This window comes from Ambystoma mexicanum, chromosome 3q (assembly GCF_040938575.1).
Source record: "Ambystoma mexicanum isolate Mex_15411 chromosome 3q, UKY_AmexF1_1, whole genome shotgun sequence".
In the NCBI taxonomy this organism is placed as follows: Eukaryota; Metazoa; Chordata; class Amphibia; order Caudata; family Ambystomatidae; genus Ambystoma; species Ambystoma mexicanum.
The window spans coordinates 1,056,336,106-1,056,356,022 of record NC_090926.1 but is presented as its reverse complement, the minus strand read 5'-3'; the positions used below and the strand labels follow the sequence as shown (position 1 = coordinate 1,056,356,022).

General features: G+C 48.4%; 1 protein-coding gene across 2 annotated transcripts in view; it reads left to right on the top strand.

The window, feature by feature from the left end:
* TMC8 (transmembrane channel like 8) overlaps positions 1-19,917 on the top strand; it is a 719,897-nt gene that overhangs the window by 520,628 nt on the left and 179,352 nt on the right. The gene's annotated exons all lie outside the window — the stretch shown is intronic.

Here is a 19,917-nt window from a genome sequence, read left to right as displayed (position 1 = left end):
CACAGGGCATACTATTTATTTTAACCCTATGTGTGCAGGGCAGTGCATTAACCCGTCAGAAAATGCTTTCTGCTGTCAGAAAATTCTGGTCTACGGGGCAGGGGCAGCGGGGCAAGGGGCAGGGGCAGCTGTACATTAACCCTATTAACCCTATGTTTCCACAGGGCATACTATTTATTTTAACCCTATGTTGTGCAGGGCAGTGCATTAACCCGTCAGAAAATGCTTTCTGCTGTCAGAAAATGCTTTCTGGTCTACGGGCCAGGGGCAGCGGGGCAAGGGGCAGGGGCAGCTGTACATCAACCCTATTAACCCTATGTTTCCACAGGGCATATTATTTATTTTAAACCCTATGTTGTGCAGGGCAGTGCATTAACCCGTCAGAAAATGCTTTCTGCCGTCAGAAAATGCTTTCTGGTCTACGGTGCAGGGGCAGCGGGGCAAGGGGCAGCTGTACATTAACCCTATTAACCCTATGTTTCCACAGGGCATATTATTTATTTTAACCCTATGTTGTGCAGGGCAGTGCATTAACCCGTCAGAAAATGCTTTCTGGTCTACGGGGCAGGGGCAGCGGGGGCAGGGGCAGCTGTTCATTAACCCTATTAACCCTATGTTTCCACAGGGCATATTATTTATTTTAACCCTATATTGTGCAGGGCAGTGCATTAACCCGTCAGAAAATGCTTTCTGCTGTCAGAAAATGCTTTCTGGTCTACGGGGCAGGGGCAGCGGGGCAAGGGGCAGGGGCAGCTATACATTAACCCTATTAACCCTATGTTTCCACAGGGCATATTATTTATTTTAACCCTATGTTGTGCAGGGCAGTGCATTAACCCGTCAGAAAATGCTTTCTGCCGTCAGAAAATGCTTTCTGGTCTACGGTGCAGGGGCAGCGGGGCAAGGGGCAGCTGTACATTAACCCTATTAACCCTATGTTTCCACAGGGCATATTATTTATTTTAACCCTATGTTGTGCAGGGCAGTGCATTAACCCGTCAGAAAATGCTTTCTGCCGTCAGAAAATGCTTTCTGGTCTACGGTGCAGGGGCAGCGGGGCAAGGGGCAGGGGCAGCTGTACATTAACCCCATTAACCCTATGTTTCCACAGGGCATATTATTTATTTTAACCCTATGTTGTGCAGGGCAGTGCATTAACCCGTCAGAAAATGCTTTCTGCTGTCAGAAAATGCTTTCTGGTCTACGGGGCAGGGGCAGCGGGGCAAGGGGCAGGGGCAGCTGTTCATTAATCCTATTAACCCTATGTTTCCACAGGGCATATTATTTATTTTAACCCTATGTTGTGCAGGGCAGTGCATTAACCCGTCAGAAAATGCTTTCTGCTGTCAGAAAATGCTTTCTGGTCTACGGGGCAGGGGCAGCGGGGCAAGGGGCAGAGGCAGCTGTACATTAACCCTATTAACCCTATGTTTCCACAGGGCATATTATTTATTTTAACCCTATGTTGTGCAGGGCAGTGCATTAACCCGTCAGAAAATGCTTTCTGCTGTCAGAAAATACTTTCTGATCTACGGGGCAGGGGCAGCGGGGCAAGGGGCAGAGGCAGCTGTACATTAACCCTATTAACCCTATGTTTCCACAGGGCATATTATTTATTTTAACCCTATGTTGTGCAGGGCAGTGCATTAACCCGTCAGAAAATGCTTTCTGCCGTCAGAAAATGCTTTCTGGTCTACGGGGCAGGGGCAGCGGGGACAGGGGCAGGGGCAGCTGTTCATTAACCCTATTAACCCTATGTTTCCACAGGGCAAGAAAATGCTTTCTGCCGTCAGAAAATGCTTTCTGGTCTACGGTGCAGGGGCAGCGGGGCAAGGGGCAGGGGCAGCTGTACATTAACCCTATTAACCCTATGTTTCCACAGGGCATATTATTTATTTTAACCCTATGTTGTGCAGGGCAGTGCATTAACCCGTCAGAAAATGCTTTCTGCCGTCAGAAAATGCTTTCTGGTCTACGGTGCAGGGGCAGCGGGGCAAGGGGCAGGGGCAGCTGTACATTAACCCCATTAACCCTATGTTTCCACAGGGCATATTATTTATTTTAACCCTATGTTGTGCAGGGCAGTGCATTAACCCGTCAGAAAATGCTTTCTGCTGTCAGAAAATGCTTTCTGGTCTACGGGGCAGCGGGGCAAGGGGCAGGGGCAGCTGTTCATTAATCCTATTAACCCTATGTTTCCACAGGGCATATTATTTATTTTAACCCTATGTTGTGCAGGGCAGTGCATTAACCCGTCAGAAAATGCTTTCTGCTATCAGAAAATGCTTTCTGGTCTACGGGGCAGGGGCAGCGGGGCAAGGGGCAGAGGCAGCTGTACATTAACCCTTTTAACCCTATGTTTCCACAGGGCATATTATTTATTTTAACCCTATGTTGTGCAGGGCAGTGCATGAACCCGTCAGAAAATGCTTTCTGCTGTCAGAAAATGCTTTCTGGTCTACGGGGCAGGGGCAGCGGGGCAAGGGGCAGTGGCAGCTGTACATTAACCCTATTAACCCTATGTTTCCACAGGGCATATTATTTATTTTAACCCTATGTTGTGCAGGGCAGTGCATTAACCCGTCAGAAAATGCTTTCTGCCGTCAGAAAATGCTTTCTGGTCTACGGGGCAGGGGCAGGGGCAGCTGTTCATTAACCCTATTAACCCTATGTTTCCACAGGGCATATTATTTATTTTAACCCTATATTGTGCAGGGCAGTGCATTAACCCGTCAGAAAATGCTTTCTGCTGTCAGAAAATGCTTTATGGTCTACGGGGCAGGGGCAGCGGGGCAAGGGGCAGGGGCAGCTATACATTAACCCTATTAACCCTATGTTTCCACAGGGCATATTATTTATTTTAACCCTATGTTGTGCAGGGCAGTGCATTAACCCGTCAGAAAATGCTTTCTGCCGTCAGAAAATGCTTTCTGGTCTACGGAGCAGGGGCAGGGGCAGCAGGGACAGGGGTAAGGGGCAGCTGTACATTAACCCTATTAACCCTATGTTTCCACAGGGCATATTATTTATTTTAACCCTATGTTGTGCAGGGCAGTGCATTAACCCGTCAGAAAATGCTTTCTGCTGTCAGAAAATGCTTTCTGGTCTACGGGGCAGGGGCAGCGGGGCAAGAGGCAGGGGCAGCTGTACATTAACCCTATTAACCCTATGTTTCCACAGGGCATATTATTTATTTTAACCCTATGTTGTGCAGGGCAGTGCATTAACCCATCAGAAAATGCTTTCTGCTTTCAGAAAATGCTTTCTGGACTACGGGGCAGGGGCAGCGGGGCAAGGGGCAGGGGCAGCTGTACATTAACCCTATTAACCCTATGTTTCCACAGGGCATACTATTTATTTTAACCCTATGTGTGCAGGGCAGTGCATTAACCCGTCAGAAAATGCTTTCTGCTGTCAGAAAATTCTGGTCTACGGGGCAGGGGCAGCGGGGCAAGGGGCAGGGGCAGCTGTACATTAACCCTATTAACCCTATGTTTCCACAGGGCATACTATTTATTTTAACCCTATGTTGTGCAGGGCAGTGCATTAACCCGTCAGAAAATGCTTTCTGCTGTCAGAAAATGCTTTCTGGTCTACGGGCCAGGGGCAGCGGGGCAAGGGGCAGGGGCAGCTGTACATCAACCCTATTAACCCTATGTTTCCACAGGGCATATTATTTATTTTAAACCCTATGTTGTGCAGGGCAGTGCATTAACCCGTCAGAAAATGCTTTCTGCCGTCAGAAAATGCTTTCTGGTCTGGGGCAGGGGCAGCGGGGACAGGGGCAGGGGCAGCTGTACATCAACCCTATTAACCCTATGTTTCCACAGGGCATATTATTTATTTTAACCCTATGTTGTGCAGGGCAGTGCATTAACCCGTCAGAAAATGCTTTCTGCCGTCAGAAAATGCTTTCTGGTCTACGGAGCAGGGGCAGGGGCAGCAGGGACAGGGGCAAGGGGCAGCTGTACATTAACCCTATTAACCCTATGTTTCCACAGGGCATATTATTTATTTTAACCCTATGTTGTGCAGGGCAGTGCATTAACCCGTCAGAAAATGCTTTCTGCTGTCAGAAAATGCTTTCTGGTCTACGGGGCAGGGGCAGCGGGGCAAGAGGCAGGGGCAGCTGTACATTAACCCTATTAACCCTATGTTTCCACAGGGCATATTATTTATTTTAACCCTATGTTGTGCAGGGCAGTGCATTAACCCATCAGAAAATGCTTTCTGCTTTCAGAAAATGCTTTCTGGACTACGGGGCAGGTGCAGCGGGGCAAGGGGCAGGGGCAGCTGTACATTAACCCTATTAACCCTATGTTTCCACAGGGCATACTATTTATTTTAACCCTATGTTGTGCAGGGCAGTGCATTAACCCGTCAGAAAATGCTTTCTGCTGTCAGAAAATGCTTTCTGGTCTACGGGGCAGGGGCAGCGGGGCAAGGGGCAGGGGCAGCTGTACATTAACCCTATTAACCCTATGTTTCCACAGGGCATACTATTTATTTTAACCCTATGTTGTGCAGGGCAGTGCATTAACCCGTCAGAAAATGCTTTCTGCTGTCAGAAAATGCTTTCTGGTCTACGGGGCAGGGGCAGCGGGGCAAGGGGCAGGGGCAGCTGTACATTAACCCTATTAACCCTATGTTTCCACAGGGCATATTATTTATTTTAACCCTATGTTGTGCAGGGCAGTGCATTAACCCGTCAGAAAATGCTTTCTGCCGTCAGAAAATGCTTTCTGGTCTACGGAGCAGGGGCAGGGGCAGCAGGGACAGGGGCAAGGGGCAGCTGTACATTAACCCTATTAACCCTATGTTTCCACAGGGCATATTATTTATTTTAACCCTATGTTGTGCAGGGCAGTGCATTAACCCGTCAGAAAATGCTTTCTGCTGTCAGAAAATGCTTTCTGGTCTACGGGGCAGGGGCAGCGGGGCAAGAGGCAGGGGCAGCTGTACATTAACCCTATTAACCCTATGTTTCCACAGGGCATATTATTTATTTTAACCCTATGTTGTGCAGGGCAGTGCATTAACCCATCAGAAAATGCTTTCTGCTTTCAGAAAATGCTTTCTGGACTACGGGGCAGGGGCAGCGGGGCAAGGGGCAGGGGCAGCTGTACATTAACCCTATTAACCCTATGTTTCCACAGGGCATACTATTTATTTTAACCCTATGTGTGCAGGGCAGTGCATTAACCCGTCAGAAAATGCTTTCTGCTGTCAGAAAATTCTGGTCTACGGGGCAGGGGCAGCGGGGCAAGGGGCAGGGGCAGCTGTACATTAACCCTATTAACCCTATGTTTCCACAGGGCATACTATTTATTTTAACCCTATGTTGTGCAGGGCAGTGCATTAACCCGTCAGAAAATGCTTTCTGCTGTCAGAAAATGCTTTCTGGTCTACGGGCCAGGGGCAGCGGGGCAAGGGGCAGGGGCAGCTGTACATCAACCCTATTAACCCTATGTTTCCACAGGGCATATTATTTATTTTAAACCCTATGTTGTGCAGGGCAGTGCATTAACCCGTCAGAAAATGCTTTCTGCCGTCAGAAAATGCTTTCTGGTCTACGGTGCAGGGGCAGCGGGGCAAGGGGCAGCTGTACATTAACCCTATTAACCCTATGTTTCCACAGGGCATATTATTTATTTTAACCCTATGTTGTGCAGGGCAGTGCATTAACCCGTCAGAAAATGCTTTCTGCCGTCAGAAAATGCTTTCTGGTCTACGGGGCAGGGGCAGCGGGGGCAGGGGCAGCTGTTCATTAACCCTATTAACCCTATGTTTCCACAGGGCATATTATTTATTTTAACCCTATATTGTGCAGGGCAGTGCATTAACCCGTCAGAAAATGCTTTCTGCTGTCAGAAAATGCTTTCTGGTCTACGGGGCAGGGGCAGCGGGGCAAGGGGCAGGGGCAGCTATACATTAACCCTATTAACCCTATGTTTCCACAGGGCATATTATTTATTTTAACCCTATGTTGTGCAGGGCAGTGCATTAACCCGTCAGAAAATGCTTTCTGCCGTCAGAAAATGCTTTCTGGTCTACGGTGCAGGGGCAGCGGGGCAAGGGGCAGCTGTACATTAACCCTATTAACCCTATGTTTCCACAGGGCATATTATTTATTTTAACCCTATGTTGTGCAGGGCAGTGCATTAACCCGTCAGAAAATGCTTTCTGCTGTCAGAAAATACTTTCTGATCTACGGGGCAGGGGCAGCGGGGCAAGGGGCAGAGGCAGCTGTACATTAACCCTATTAACCCTATGTTTCCACAGGGCATATTATTTATTTTAACCCTATGTTGTGCAGGGCAGTGCATTAACCCGTCAGAAAATGCTTTCTGCCGTCAGAAAATGCTTTCTGGTCTACGGGGCAGGGGCAGCGGGGACAGGGGCAGGGGCAGCTGTTCATTAACCCTATTAACCCTATGTTTCCACAGGGCAAGAAAATGCTTTCTGCCGTCAGAAAATGCTTTCTGGTCTACGGTGCAGGGGCAGCGGGGCAAGGGGCAGGGGCAGCTGTACATTAACCCTATTAACCCTATGTTTCCACAGGGCATATTATTTATTTTAACCCTATGTTGTGCAGGGCAGTGCATTAACCCGTCAGAAAATGCTTTCTGCCGTCAGAAAATGCTTTCTGGTCTACGGTGCAGGGGCAGCGGGGCAAGGGGCAGGGGCAGCTGTACATTAACCCCATTAACCCTATGTTTCCACAGGGCATATTATTTATTTTAACCCTATGTTGTGCAGGGCAGTGCATTAACCCGTCAGAAAATGCTTTCTGCTGTCAGAAAATGCTTTCTGGTCTACGGGGCAGCGGGGCAAGGGGCAGGGGCAGCTGTTCATTAATCCTATTAACCCTATGTTTCCACAGGGCATATTATTTATTTTAACCCTATGTTGTGCAGGGCAGTGCATTAACCCGTCAGAAAATGCTTTCTGCTATCAGAAAATGCTTTCTGGTCTACGGGGCAGGGGCAGCGGGGCAAGGGGCAGAGGCAGCTGTACATTAACCCTTTTAACCCTATGTTTCCACAGGGCATATTATTTATTTTAACCCTATGTTGTGCAGGGCAGTGCATGAACCCGTCAGAAAATGCTTTCTGCTGTCAGAAAATGCTTTCTGGTCTACGGGGCAGGGGCAGCGGGGCAAGGGGCAGTGGCAGCTGTACATTAACCCTATTAACCCTATGTTTCCACAGGGCATATTATTTATTTTAACCCTATGTTGTGCAGGGCAGTGCATTAACCCGTCAGAAAATGCTTTCTGCCGTCAGAAAATGCTTTCTGGTCTACGGAGCAGGGGCAGGGGCAGCAGGGACAGGGGTAAGGGGCAGCTGTACATTAACCCTATTAACCCTATGTTTCCACAGGGCATATTATTTATTTTAACCCTATATTGTGCAGGGCAGTGCATTAACCCGTCAGAAAATGCTTTCTGCTGTCAGAAAATGCTTTATGGTCTACGGGGCAGGGGCAGCGGGGCAAGGGGCAGGGGCAGCTATACATTAACCCTATTAACCCTATGTTTCCACAGGGCATATTATTTATTTTAACCCTATGTTGTGCAGGGCAGTGCATTAACCCGTCAGAAAATGCTTTCTGCCGTCAGAAAATGCTTTCTGGTCTACGGAGCAGGGGCAGGGGCAGCAGGGACAGGGGTAAGGGGCAGCTGTACATTAACCCTATTAACCCTATGTTTCCACAGGGCATATTATTTATTTTAACCCTATGTTGTGCAGGGCAGTGCATTAACCCGTCAGAAAATGCTTTCTGCTGTCAGAAAATGCTTTCTGGTCTACGGGGCAGGGGCAGCGGGGCAAGAGGCAGGGGCAGCTGTACATTAACCCTATTAACCCTATGTTTCCACAGGGCATATTATTTATTTTAACCCTATGTTGTGCAGGGCAGTGCATTAACCCATCAGAAAATGCTTTCTGCTTTCAGAAAATGCTTTCTGGACTACGGGGCAGGGGCAGCGGGGCAAGGGGCAGGGGCAGCTGTACATTAACCCTATTAACCCTATGTTTCCACAGGGCATACTATTTATTTTAACCCTATGTGTGCAGGGCAGTGCATTAACCCGTCAGAAAATGCTTTCTGCTGTCAGAAAATTCTGGTCTACGGGGCAGGGGCAGCGGGGCAAGGGGCAGGGGCAGCTGTACATTAACCCTATTAACCCTATGTTTCCACAGGGCATACTATTTATTTTAACCCTATGTTGTGCAGGGCAGTGCATTAACCCGTCAGAAAATGCTTTCTGCTGTCAGAAAATGCTTTCTGGTCTACGGGCCAGGGGCAGCGGGGCAAGGGGCAGGGGCAGCTGTACATCAACCCTATTAACCCTATGTTTCCACAGGGCATATTATTTATTTTAAACCCTATGTTGTGCAGGGCAGTGCATTAACCCGTCAGAAAATGCTTTCTGCCGTCAGAAAATGCTTTCTGGTCTGGGGCAGGGGCAGCGGGGACAGGGGCAGGGGCAGCTGTTCATTAACCCTATTAACCCTATGTTTCCACAGGGCAAGAAAATGCTTTCTGCCGTCAGAAAATGCTTTCTGGTCTACGGTGCAGGGGCAGCGGGGCAAGGGGCAGGGGCAGCTGTACATTAACCCTATTAACCCTATGTTTCCACAGGGCATATTATTTATTTTAACCCTATGTTGTGCAGGGCAGTGCATTAACCCGTCAGAAAATGCTTTCTGCCGTCAGAAAATGCTTTCTGGTCTACGGTGCAGGGGCAGCGGGGCAAGGGGCAGGGGCAGCTGTACATTAACCCCATTAACCCTATGTTTCCACAGGGCATATTATTTATTTTAACCCTATGTTGTGCAGGGCAGTGCATTAACCCGTCAGAAAATGCTTTCTGCTGTCAGAAAATGCTTTCTGGTCTACGGGGCAGCGGGGCAAGGGGCAGGGGCAGCTGTTCATTAATCCTATTAACCCTATGTTTCCACAGGGCATATTATTTATTTTAACCCTATGTTGTGCAGGGCAGTGCATTAACCCGTCAGAAAATGCTTTCTGCTATCAGAAAATGCTTTCTGGTCTACGGGGCAGGGGCAGCGGGGCAAGGGGCAGAGGCAGCTGTACATTAACCCTTTTAACCCTATGTTTCCACAGGGCATATTATTTATTTTAACCCTATGTTGTGCAGGGCAGTGCATGAACCCGTCAGAAAATGCTTTCTGCTGTCAGAAAATGCTTTCTGGTCTACGGGGCAGGGGCAGCGGGGCAAGGGGCAGTGGCAGCTGTACATTAACCCTATTAACCCTATGTTTCCACAGGGCATATTATTTATTTTAACCCTATGTTGTGCAGGGCAGTGCATTAACCCGTCAGAAAATGCTTTCTGCCGTCAGAAAATGCTTTCTGGTCTACGGGGCAGGGGCAGGGGCAGCTGTTCATTAACCCTATTAACCCTATGTTTCCACAGGGCATATTATTTATTTTAACCCTATATTGTGCAGGGCAGTGCATTAACCCGTCAGAAAATGCTTTCTGCTGTCAGAAAATGCTTTATGGTCTACGGGGCAGGGGCAGCGGGGCAAGGGGCAGGGGCAGCTATACATTAACCCTATTAACCCTATGTTTCCACAGGGCATATTATTTATTTTAACCCTATGTTGTGCAGGGCAGTGCATTAACCCGTCAGAAAATGCTTTCTGCCGTCAGAAAATGCTTTCTGGTCTACGGAGCAGGGGCAGGGGCAGCAGGGACAGGGGCAAGGGGCAGCTGTACATTAACCCTATTAACCCTATGTTTCCACAGGGCATATTATTTATTTTAACCCTATGTTGTGCAGGGCAGTGCATTAACCCGTCAGAAAATGCTTTCTGCTGTCAGAAAATGCTTTCTGGTCTACGGGGCAGGGGCAGCGGGGCAAGAGGCAGGGGCAGCTGTACATTAACCCTATTAACCCTATGTTTCCACAGGGCATATTATTTATTTTAACCCTATGTTGTGCAGGGCAGTGCATTAACCCATCAGAAAATGCTTTCTGCTTTCAGAAAATGCTTTCTGGACTACGGGGCAGGGGCAGCGGGGCAAGGGGCAGGGGCAGCTGTACATTAACCCTATTAACCCTATGTTTCCACAGGGCATACTATTTATTTTAACCCTATGTGTGCAGGGCAGTGCATTAACCCGTCAGAAAATGCTTTCTGCTGTCAGAAAATTCTGGTCTACGGGGCAGGGGCAGCGGGGCAAGGGGCAGGGGCAGCTGTACATTAACCCTATTAACCCTATGTTTCCACAGGGCATACTATTTATTTTAACCCTATGTTGTGCAGGGCAGTGCATTAACCCGTCAGAAAATGCTTTCTGCTGTCAGAAAATGCTTTCTGGTCTACGGGCCAGGGGCAGCGGGGCAAGGGGCAGGGCAGCTGTACATCAACCCTATTAACCCTATGTTTCCACAGGGCATATTATTTATTTTAAACCCTATGTTGTGCAGGGCAGTGCATTAACCCGTCAGAAAATGCTTTCTGCCGTCAGAAAATGCTTTCTGGTCTACGGTGCAGGGGCAGCGGGGCAAGGGGCAGCTGTACATTAACCCTATTAACCCTATGTTTCCACAGGGCATATTATTTATTTTAACCCTATGTTGTGCAGGGCAGTGCATTAACCCGTCAGAAAATGCTTTCTGCCGTCAGAAAATGCTTTCTGGTCTACGGGGCAGGGGCAGCGGGGGCAGGGGCAGCTGTTCATTAACCCTATTAACCCTATGTTTCCACAGGGCATATTATTTATTTTAACCCTATATTGTGCAGGGCAGTGCATTAACCCGTCAGAAAATGCTTTCTGCTGTCAGAAAATGCTTTCTGGTCTACGGGGCAGGGGCAGCGGGGCAAGGGGCAGGGGCAGCTATACATTAACCCTATTAACCCTATGTTTCCACAGGGCATATTATTTATTTTAACCCTATGTTGTGCAGGGCAGTGCATTAACCCGTCAGAAAATGCTTTCTGCCGTCAGAAAATGTTTTCTGGTCTACGGAGCAGGGGCAGGGGCAGCGGGGACAGGGGCAAGGGGCAGCTGTACATTAACCCTATTAACCCTATGTTTCCACAGGGCATATTATTTATTTTAACCCTATGTTGTGCAGGGCAGTGCATTAACCCGTCAGAAAATGCTTTCTGCTGTCAGAAAATGCTTTCTGGTCTACGGGGCAGGGGCAGCGGGGCAAGAGGCAGGGGCAGCTGTACATTAACCCTATTAACCCTATGTTTCCACAGGGCATATTATTTATTTTAACCCTATGTTGTGCAGGGCAGTGCATTAACCCATCAGAAAATGCTTTCTGCTTTCAGAAAATGCTTTCTGGACTACGGGGCAGGGGCAGCGGGGCAAGGGGCAGGGGCAGCTGTACATCAACCCTATTAACCCTATGTTTCCACAGGGCATATTATTTATTTTAAACCCTATGTTGTGCAGGGCAGTGCATTAACCCGTCAGAAAATGCTTTCTGCCGTCAGAAAATGCTTTCTGGTCTACGGTGCAGGGGCAGCGGGGCAAGGGGCAGCTGTACATTAACCCTATTAACCCTATGTTTCCACAGGGCATATTATTTATTTTAACCCTATGTTGTGCAGGGCAGTGCATTAACCCGTCAGAAAATACTTTCTGCCGTCAGAAAATGCTTTCTGGTCTACGGTGCAGGGGCAGCGGGGCAAGGGGCAGGGGCAGCTGTACATTAACCCTATTAACCCTATGTTTCCACAGGGCATATTATTTATTTTAACCCTATGTTGTGCAGGGCAGTGCATTAACCCGTCAGAAAATGCTTTCTGCCGTCAGAAAATGCTTTCTGGTCTACGGTGCAGGGGCAGCGGGGCAAGGGGCAGGGGCAGCTGTACATTAACCCTATTAACCCTATGTTTCCACAGGGCATATTATTTATTTTAACCCTATGTTGTGCAGGGCAGTGCATTAACCCGTCAGAAAATGCTTTCTGCCGTCAGAAAATGCTTTCTGGTCTACGGTGCAGGGGCAGCGGGGCAAGGGGCAGGGGCAGCTGTACATTAACCCCATTAACCCTATGTTTCCACAGGGCATATTATTTATTTTAACCCTATGTTGTGCAGGGCAGTGCATTAACCCGTCAGAAAATGCTTTCTGCTGTCAGAAAATGCTTTCTGGTCTACGGGGCAGGGGCAGCGGGGCAAGGGGCAGGGGCAGCTGTTCATTAATCCTATTAACCCTATGTTTCCACAAGGCATATTATTTATTTTAACCCTATGTTGTGCAGGGCAGTGCATTAACCCGTCAGAAAATGCTTTCTGCTGTCAGAAAATGCTTTCTGGTCTACGGGGCAGGGGCAGCGGGGCAAGGGGCAGTGGCAGCTGTACATTAACCCTATTAACCCTATGTTTCCACAGGGCATATTATTTATTTTAACCCTATGTTGTGCAGGGCAGTGCATTAACCCGTCAGAAAATGCTTTCTGCTGTCAGAAAATGCTTTCTGGTCTACGGGGCAGGGGCAGCGGGGCAAGAGGCAGGGGCAGCTGTACATTAACCCTATTAACCCTATGTTTCCACAGGGCATATTATTTATTTTAACCCTATGTTGTGCAGGGCAGTACAGCATAGCATTAACCCGTCAGAAAATGTGTTCTGGTCTACGGGGCAGGGGCAGCAGGGGCAGGGGCAGTGCTACAGTAACCCTATCTTTCCACAGGGCATATTATCTATTTTAACCCTATTTTGTGCAGGGCAGTGCAGCATAGCATTAACCCGTCAGAAAATGCTTGCAATGGCATTTTTTGACAGTGTTTTTTGTAGCCAACCATATGTTGTACGCAGCAGTCAGCATTAACCCTATGTTAGCAATTTGTGTCATCATTTTTAAACCTGTGTTGTACAGGGCAGTGCAGCATTAACCCTATGGTGGCAATTTTGTACCCTATGTTACATCATTTATGGTGAGATTGCAAAATCAGACGGCAGCCTAAGCAAATTCTGACGGCACATAAAATGCAATTTTCTGCTGCCCTGCAAAGCCGCCTGTGAGGAATTGTGCCAATATAACCCTATGGTGGCTTGGCGCCGTCCTTCCCGGGCAACTGGAGCTGTGCCTCAGCATTTTTAACCCCATGTTGCATCATTTCGCCAGCCTAAGCAAATTCTGGTGGCGAATCCACTGTGGAATCGCGGGTATTGAGTCCTTTCATTTTTTCTTTTGTTCTTTTAGAGTATTAAGGCTGTTTTTGCTTAGAAGTTTACACATTTTATTGTTAATGTGATGATTGTTTTGCAAAGGTACATTTTAACCAAACACAATAAAAAATGTTTTTTTTAAAAAATTGAGTCTTTTCCTTTCCCCAGCTGTACAACCTGCAGGCTTGTCTGGGCCCATTTTTAATTCCAAGGCCCCCCCCACCCCTTTTGGTGTTATCTATTGTGGCGGTTGCCCTCCCCAGGCTTTCATTTTGCCTTAAAGTTTAGCCTTCCTGGTGATTTTATTCTGGTTCTGGGCCTCTCGGACCCCTCTAGCCTCATGGGGGGAAGGGGGGTGGAAACCCCTTTATGTAATGTCTTTGAGGCCCGGTCTTTTGGTGATGAGGTGCTGGTGGGTCCCCCTCCTTCTCAACCGGGCCTCCTTTTGTGGGACCTATTTTCTGCAGCTACTTGGGGATTCTCTCCTCGTGGAGGTAATGGGGCTATACCTGGCGGGTTGTCTCTCCTGGACCAGGTCTGCAGGGCCCCTAGTCCTTTACATCCCCCGCTTTTAGGGGGAAATGTCTCCCAGCGACCCCCCTGCCTGAGGTGTCCGCTTTGCCCCTCTTGGGTGCGGTGCCTTGGCCCTTCCTGGCCTCAATCTTCTCCTGGATGGTTGGTGTGGTGGAGGTTGTGAGGTAGTCCTCTTTGTATAGCTGACTGCTGTGTGGTCCGGAGCCTCCTCCCTCCCTTGCTATGTCCTACGGTATCTTCTTCTGTGTGTTTGCATTAATAGAGGTGCCTCACCTGTTGCACTCGTCGAGGTTGCACTTGTCGGGATCCTTATGAGGCTCCACGGGTGTTCCTGCTATCCCCCTGTTGCTCTCCTCTATGCTTGCCCCTTCAAGGCTCCTGCTGTCCCCGTGTTGCTCTCTACGCTTGCCCATTCAAGGCTCCTGCTGTCCCCCTGTTCTCCTCTACGCTTGCCCCTTCAAGGCTCCTGCTGTCCCCCTGTTGCTCTTATCTACGCTTGCCCCTTCCAGGCTCCTGCTGTTCCCCTGTTGCTCTCCTCTGCGCTTGCCCCTTCAAGGCTCCTGCTATCCCCCTACTGCTTTCCTCTATGCTTGTCCCTTCAAGGCTCAGGGCTGGCTCCGGCTGCTTTCCCACTCATAAGGCACTGGATGGACGGAGAGGCTATTTGCAACAAAACTAGCTGCTTGGGTGCTGTAGGCAGATGAAAGTGTCTGAATTGCCTGGGCCTCCCTTTCACAGCCCGACAGAGGAGATGAGTAGTGCCTTTGAAGGGTTAGTCTTGCCCAAACTATGTAATGGGATGCTAATGAACCTGCTAATAAAACAACTACCCTTTTGTGAGGGTCCAATAATTAATGATATTGAGCATTGATTTCTAATACTTTAAGGAATGAAGCAAGCACACTGTGTTGTGATATGCACTTAGTTAGCAGGCCACACCATTTTAAAAATGTTCGTAGGTAGGCCACCCCCATCAGGTATTAGACCATGGCCATCATGCAAGACACACCCCCAAATGAGCCCCCACCACCTTACTTTCTTACCCCACTTAACGCCCTGGGAGTACTTGAAGCATATATGGGTAACATATAAAACATTCTTGCAGAGGGCTGGTTGTGGGTTCTCCGGATTCGAAGCACCAAACTCAACGTGGGTCTTGGATAGTCTTTCACTGAAGGAAAATCGTAAAGTACATGTACCCATAGTAAGTCTGCATAGCACCATGGATGACACAGTGACTGTGTAGACCTCTAATGATCTACCATCGCCAAAGCCTGAGATACCCATAACCTTACCTGCCATTGCCCCTCAAGGTAGGGGTATATTCAATCTTGCCCCACAAGGGAGGAGTACACCCAATTTTGATCAATCCAAGCATTCGGCTCTCCTCCAAATGGCCCGACCTTATGGCCAACATTGCTAAAGAGTTACTACTTTCTAAGGACCCATTTGACCGTGGCTTTTTGTCGGGTGCATTAAACGATTGGGTAGCAGACCTATAGGTGCCTAAATTGAACTTTGCATCCCAGACACATGGGCATGCTCGCGCTGATGCTACAGGCAGCAAGGGTAAACACTGCCAGCCAAACTCTTTCACAAAGGGAAAGGACAGATCAAGCCACTCAAACTGACCTCTGTATTGAGGAATCCCTGAGTTCTATGGGGCCAATATTGGCATGCGATGAAAAGGCAAAAATCCCTAGCGTAGACTTATTACAGGAAACTGTTCCTTCCTTATCTCTGCATGAGCTGAGTGCTGGCCATAAAGAGGTTAAACATCCCACAGTCATGAATGCCAAATTGAAAAGCACTTCCCTATGAAATCTGCCAGTAAAAAAAAAAAAAAAAAATCACATATGCCTAAGATAATGGATTTAATGGACTCAAACACTCATGACTTTGTAATGGATCAAAGATATTTCATTATAACGAACATTCAGAAAACTAAAGAAAAAGAGCCCAAAGAAGCCCTGCGCAATAAGGTTCTCGCTTGGTTGTGCCACAGAACTGTCCCAGGAGTAGTCGGACTCAAGGACTTAAGGATCATTCGGAGGATAGATCTGAGTGACTGGTGTCTGCTACCCAATTGTGACTGCATTTTGGTGGGCTGTGGGGCCAGCACCTTGCCTGCTTTTCTCAGACGATGCAAATATCTACCCAAAGGGACCTCAAACTGTAACATTATTCTTAGAATTTAGATCTTCAGAGAGTTTCTTATGGTTCTTCCTCTTCCTGATTATTGTTAACATGCTTACTCTGATTTTCTCAATACTTGAACTGCAGTTACTAAGTGGATGGTGATTGTTATGTCTTGCCCATTTTGCTCTTATCTTGTTATCGACCCTTATGACAATGCATTACTTACCGTAAAAGCATTTCTGATGGTTGTAGCTGCTTAGATTCACATGCTGTGCATAGGTCCGACATCCAGTGGTCACTGCGGAGTATTGCATTTTGTTTTTCGTAGTCGAAAAAGGGACGTCGACAAGGCGTGTCTGAAACACTATCCCTATAGTGACGTGCGTTGTACCCACAATCCCTCACGCGTCGAGGTCCCTCTGTTTGTATTTTTTCTGCCCTGAGGGAGCCTTCTATACGTGAGTGAGTACAGAAAAGAGAGAGAGATATAAAGGAAGTCTATGTTCCTTCCATCCGAGCGGGGAGGAAGGGTGGGCGCATGTGAATCTAAGCAGATACAACCATCAGAAATGCTTTTACGGTAAGTAATGCATTGTCTTCTGATGTTTGTTAATCTGCTTAGAATCACATGCTGTGCATAGACTAGCGAGCAGTACCCGGAGTTGGCGGTTGGTTATGAGAAGGAACAGTAGAGAAAAGGTGTCGTAATACTGCCTGTCCCACCTGGGAGTCAGATCTAGAGTGTGCATCTAGACAGTAGTGTTTTGTAAAGGTGTGCACAGAACTCCAGGTAGCCGCTTTGCAGATGGACTCAAGGGGAACATTTGCAATGAATGCTATGGATGCCCCCGTGCCTCGAGTAGAGTGTGTTCTTGGCCTAAAGGGCAGTTCTCTCTTAGCAAGAGTATAGCAGAGAGTGATGCATTGAACAATCCATCTAGAAATAGTGGACTTTGAAATCGCATCTCCTTCTCTTCCTGCTGCCACCGAGACGAAGAACTGATTAGTCTTCCTCAGTGGTCTGGTTCTTTCCATGTAGAACATGACCGCTCTGCGTACATCTAGTGTGTGCAGAGTCCTTTCTCCCAAATTGGAAGGATTTTGAAAGAACTTTGGTAGTTCTATAGATTGGTTTACGTGGAATTTAGAAATAAATTTCGGGGCAAACCTAGGGTGCGTGCGTAGAACCACCTTATCTCTGTGAACTGTAACGAAGGGGTCTAGAATAGAAAGAGCCTGAAGTTCACTTACTCTCCTGATGGAGGTGATAACTATTAAAAAAGCAGTCTTAAGAGTGAGGTGTTTAAGAGATGCTTTGTGCATGGGTTCGAATGGAGAGCCCATGAGTCTGGTAAGTACCACATTAAGGTCCCATCCGGGAGCTGGGTCAGCTATCGGGGGGTGTATTCTCTTTACTCCCTCCATGAAGGCTTTTATAACAGGGATCCTCCACCACAACACCTTGAGTTGGGAAGTGGTGTATGCAGAAAGTGCCGCTAGGTGGACTTTAATGGAGTTAACACTAGACCTGAATCCAGAAGGTGGGTCAGGTATAGGACAACATGTGTGGGAGAGCAGTCAATAGGGTTGATGCTTTTACTCCTGCACCAGATGACAAATCTTTTCCACTTGCTAGAATAGCAGTGGCGAGTGTTAGGTTTTCTGGCTTCCCTGAGGATGTCCATGCATCTTTGCGGGAGCTGTAGATGTCCGAACTCTATGATTTCAGGAGCCAAGCTGCTAAGTTCATGTTCTGGGGGCATGGATGCAGAGTCCTGCCCTTGTCCTGAGACAGCATGTTGTACGGGCAGGGGAGTCTCACTGGGGGAGATAGAGACATCTCCATCAAGTGAGCGAACCATGGTTGACGGGCCCACATTGGGGCCACTAGTATCATGGTTACTTGTTCCTGGTGCATCTTGTGCACCACCCTGTTGAGAAGGGGAGTCGGGGGGAAAAGCGTAAACAAATTTCCCTGACCATTGCATCGACAGACCATTCCCCTTGGATTGGTTCTGGGGGTACCTGGAAGCATAACTTAGGCATTGTGAGTTTTCCAGGGTTGCGAACAGGTCTATTTCTGGGAATCCCCATTGTGTGAAGACGTCGAAGACGATGTCTTCGTGCAGGCGCCATTCGTACTCTTCGGGCAGGGGGAAATCTCTGCTGAGTCTGTCTGCCAGCAGATTGAGTTCCCCGGGTCCATGTAGTGATAGTAGGAACATGTCCTGTTTGAGAGCCCACTTCCATATATTCTGGGCCAGCTTGGACAGGCCTGGAGAGTGGGTGCCCCCCTGCTTGTTGATGTAGTACATGGCTGTGGTGCTGTCTGTAAGGACCATTACTGTTTTGCCTTGTAGGTGTTCCTGGAAGGCTCTTAGCGCCTTGAATACAGCTAGTAGCTCCAGTAGATTTATGTGTTTGGATGCTACGTTCGGAGTCCACACTCCGTGAGCAGTCTGATGGGATAGGTGCGCCCCCCATCCTGTGAGGGATGCGTCTGTGGTTAGAGTGGCTTCCGCCGCGGGTGTGGCAAAGGGTTTCCCTTTTTCCATGTTTTCCTTTGTCCACCACCGTAGCGAGAGAACCAAGGCTTGCGAGACCACAACTAGATCCTCCCATAGTCCGCTGGCCTGACACCGCTGGCTGTTGAGCCACTCGTGCATTGGGCGCATGCGCAGGCGCGCGTGAGGTACCAAATAAATACACGACGCCATCATTCCTAGCAAGCGCATTGCTTTGCGTACCGTCACCTCTCGACCGGTTACATATTGAGGGATCTGAAACAGCATGTTTTGGACCCTCTCTTTGGAGGGGAAGACGAGGCCGTCCTTTGTTTGAATTAGAGCCCCTAGGAATTGCTTGATTTGACTGGGGTCTAAACTGGACTTCTTTTCGTTGATGGAGAAGCCCAACTGGAACAAAAGGTCTACCGTCTTTTGGGTATTGGAGAAGCATGTTTTGTAAGAATCCCCTGTTATGAGCCAGTCGTCGAGGCAAGGGTAAACTGGGATGGACAACCTGCGCAGGTGTGCCGCTGCCACTGCCAGCACCTTCGTGAATACCCTTGGTGCTGATGCTATGCCGAAGGGTAGCACTTTGAACTGGTAGTGTTTGCCCTCTATCATGAACCTGAGGTATTTTCTGTGCGCTGGCAACATTAAAATATGAAAGTATGCATCTTTCATGTCCAATGTTGTCATGTAATCTCCCTGAGAAAGCAATGGGATCACTTCCTGTAAGGTTACCATACGAAACTTTTGGGGTTTGATAAACTTGTTCGCTGGGCGCAGATCTAATACAGGGCGCATGGTTAGATCCTTTTTGGGTACAAGGAAGTACACTGAATAAATACCTTCCGTTACCTGAGATAGAGGCACGACCTCTATGGCTCCTTTTTCCAGCAGTTGTTGTACTTCTTGGAGAAGGATGGCAAGATGTTCCGGTGTCATGCGACGTCCCCTCGGGGGTCTGTAGGATGGGGGAACTGTTGAATTCGATACAGTATCCGTGGGCTACGGTGGAAAGTACCCAACGGTCTGACGTTATCTCCTCCCATGCAGGAAGAAAGGATGTTATCCGGCCCCCGACCGGTGTTGCATGGGAGGGGACGCGAATCTTCGCGTCACTTGGAGTTGTTGGGGGCTTGGGAGCCTCTGGGGGTGGATCCCCGACCTCTCCCTTTACCCCGGCGTTGGCCTCTTTGGCTGTACTGCCCACTATTGGTCTGGTAATTGGTGGCAGGGTATTGTTGATGCTGACTTTGTTGTTGTTGTTGTTGGCGTTGGCCACGAAAAAAGCGTTTGTTGCCATAGCCGCGTCTGGTAGTGGGCTTAGAGATTTGGTCAAGAGTCTTGATAGTATCGAACTCTTTTTTAGCCATCTCTAGAGCTTCATCCACCGCTTTCCCGAAGAGGTTAGAGTCTTCCACAGGTTTATTTATTAAAGACGCCTGTGTCTCCGGTTTAAACCCTGAGTTGCGCAGCCATACATGGCGTTTTAGGAGTATTCCCTGCACCAGGAAACGTCCCGCTGTTTCTGCCGCGTCCAGAGAGTTTTTTACAATGCTCTGGTT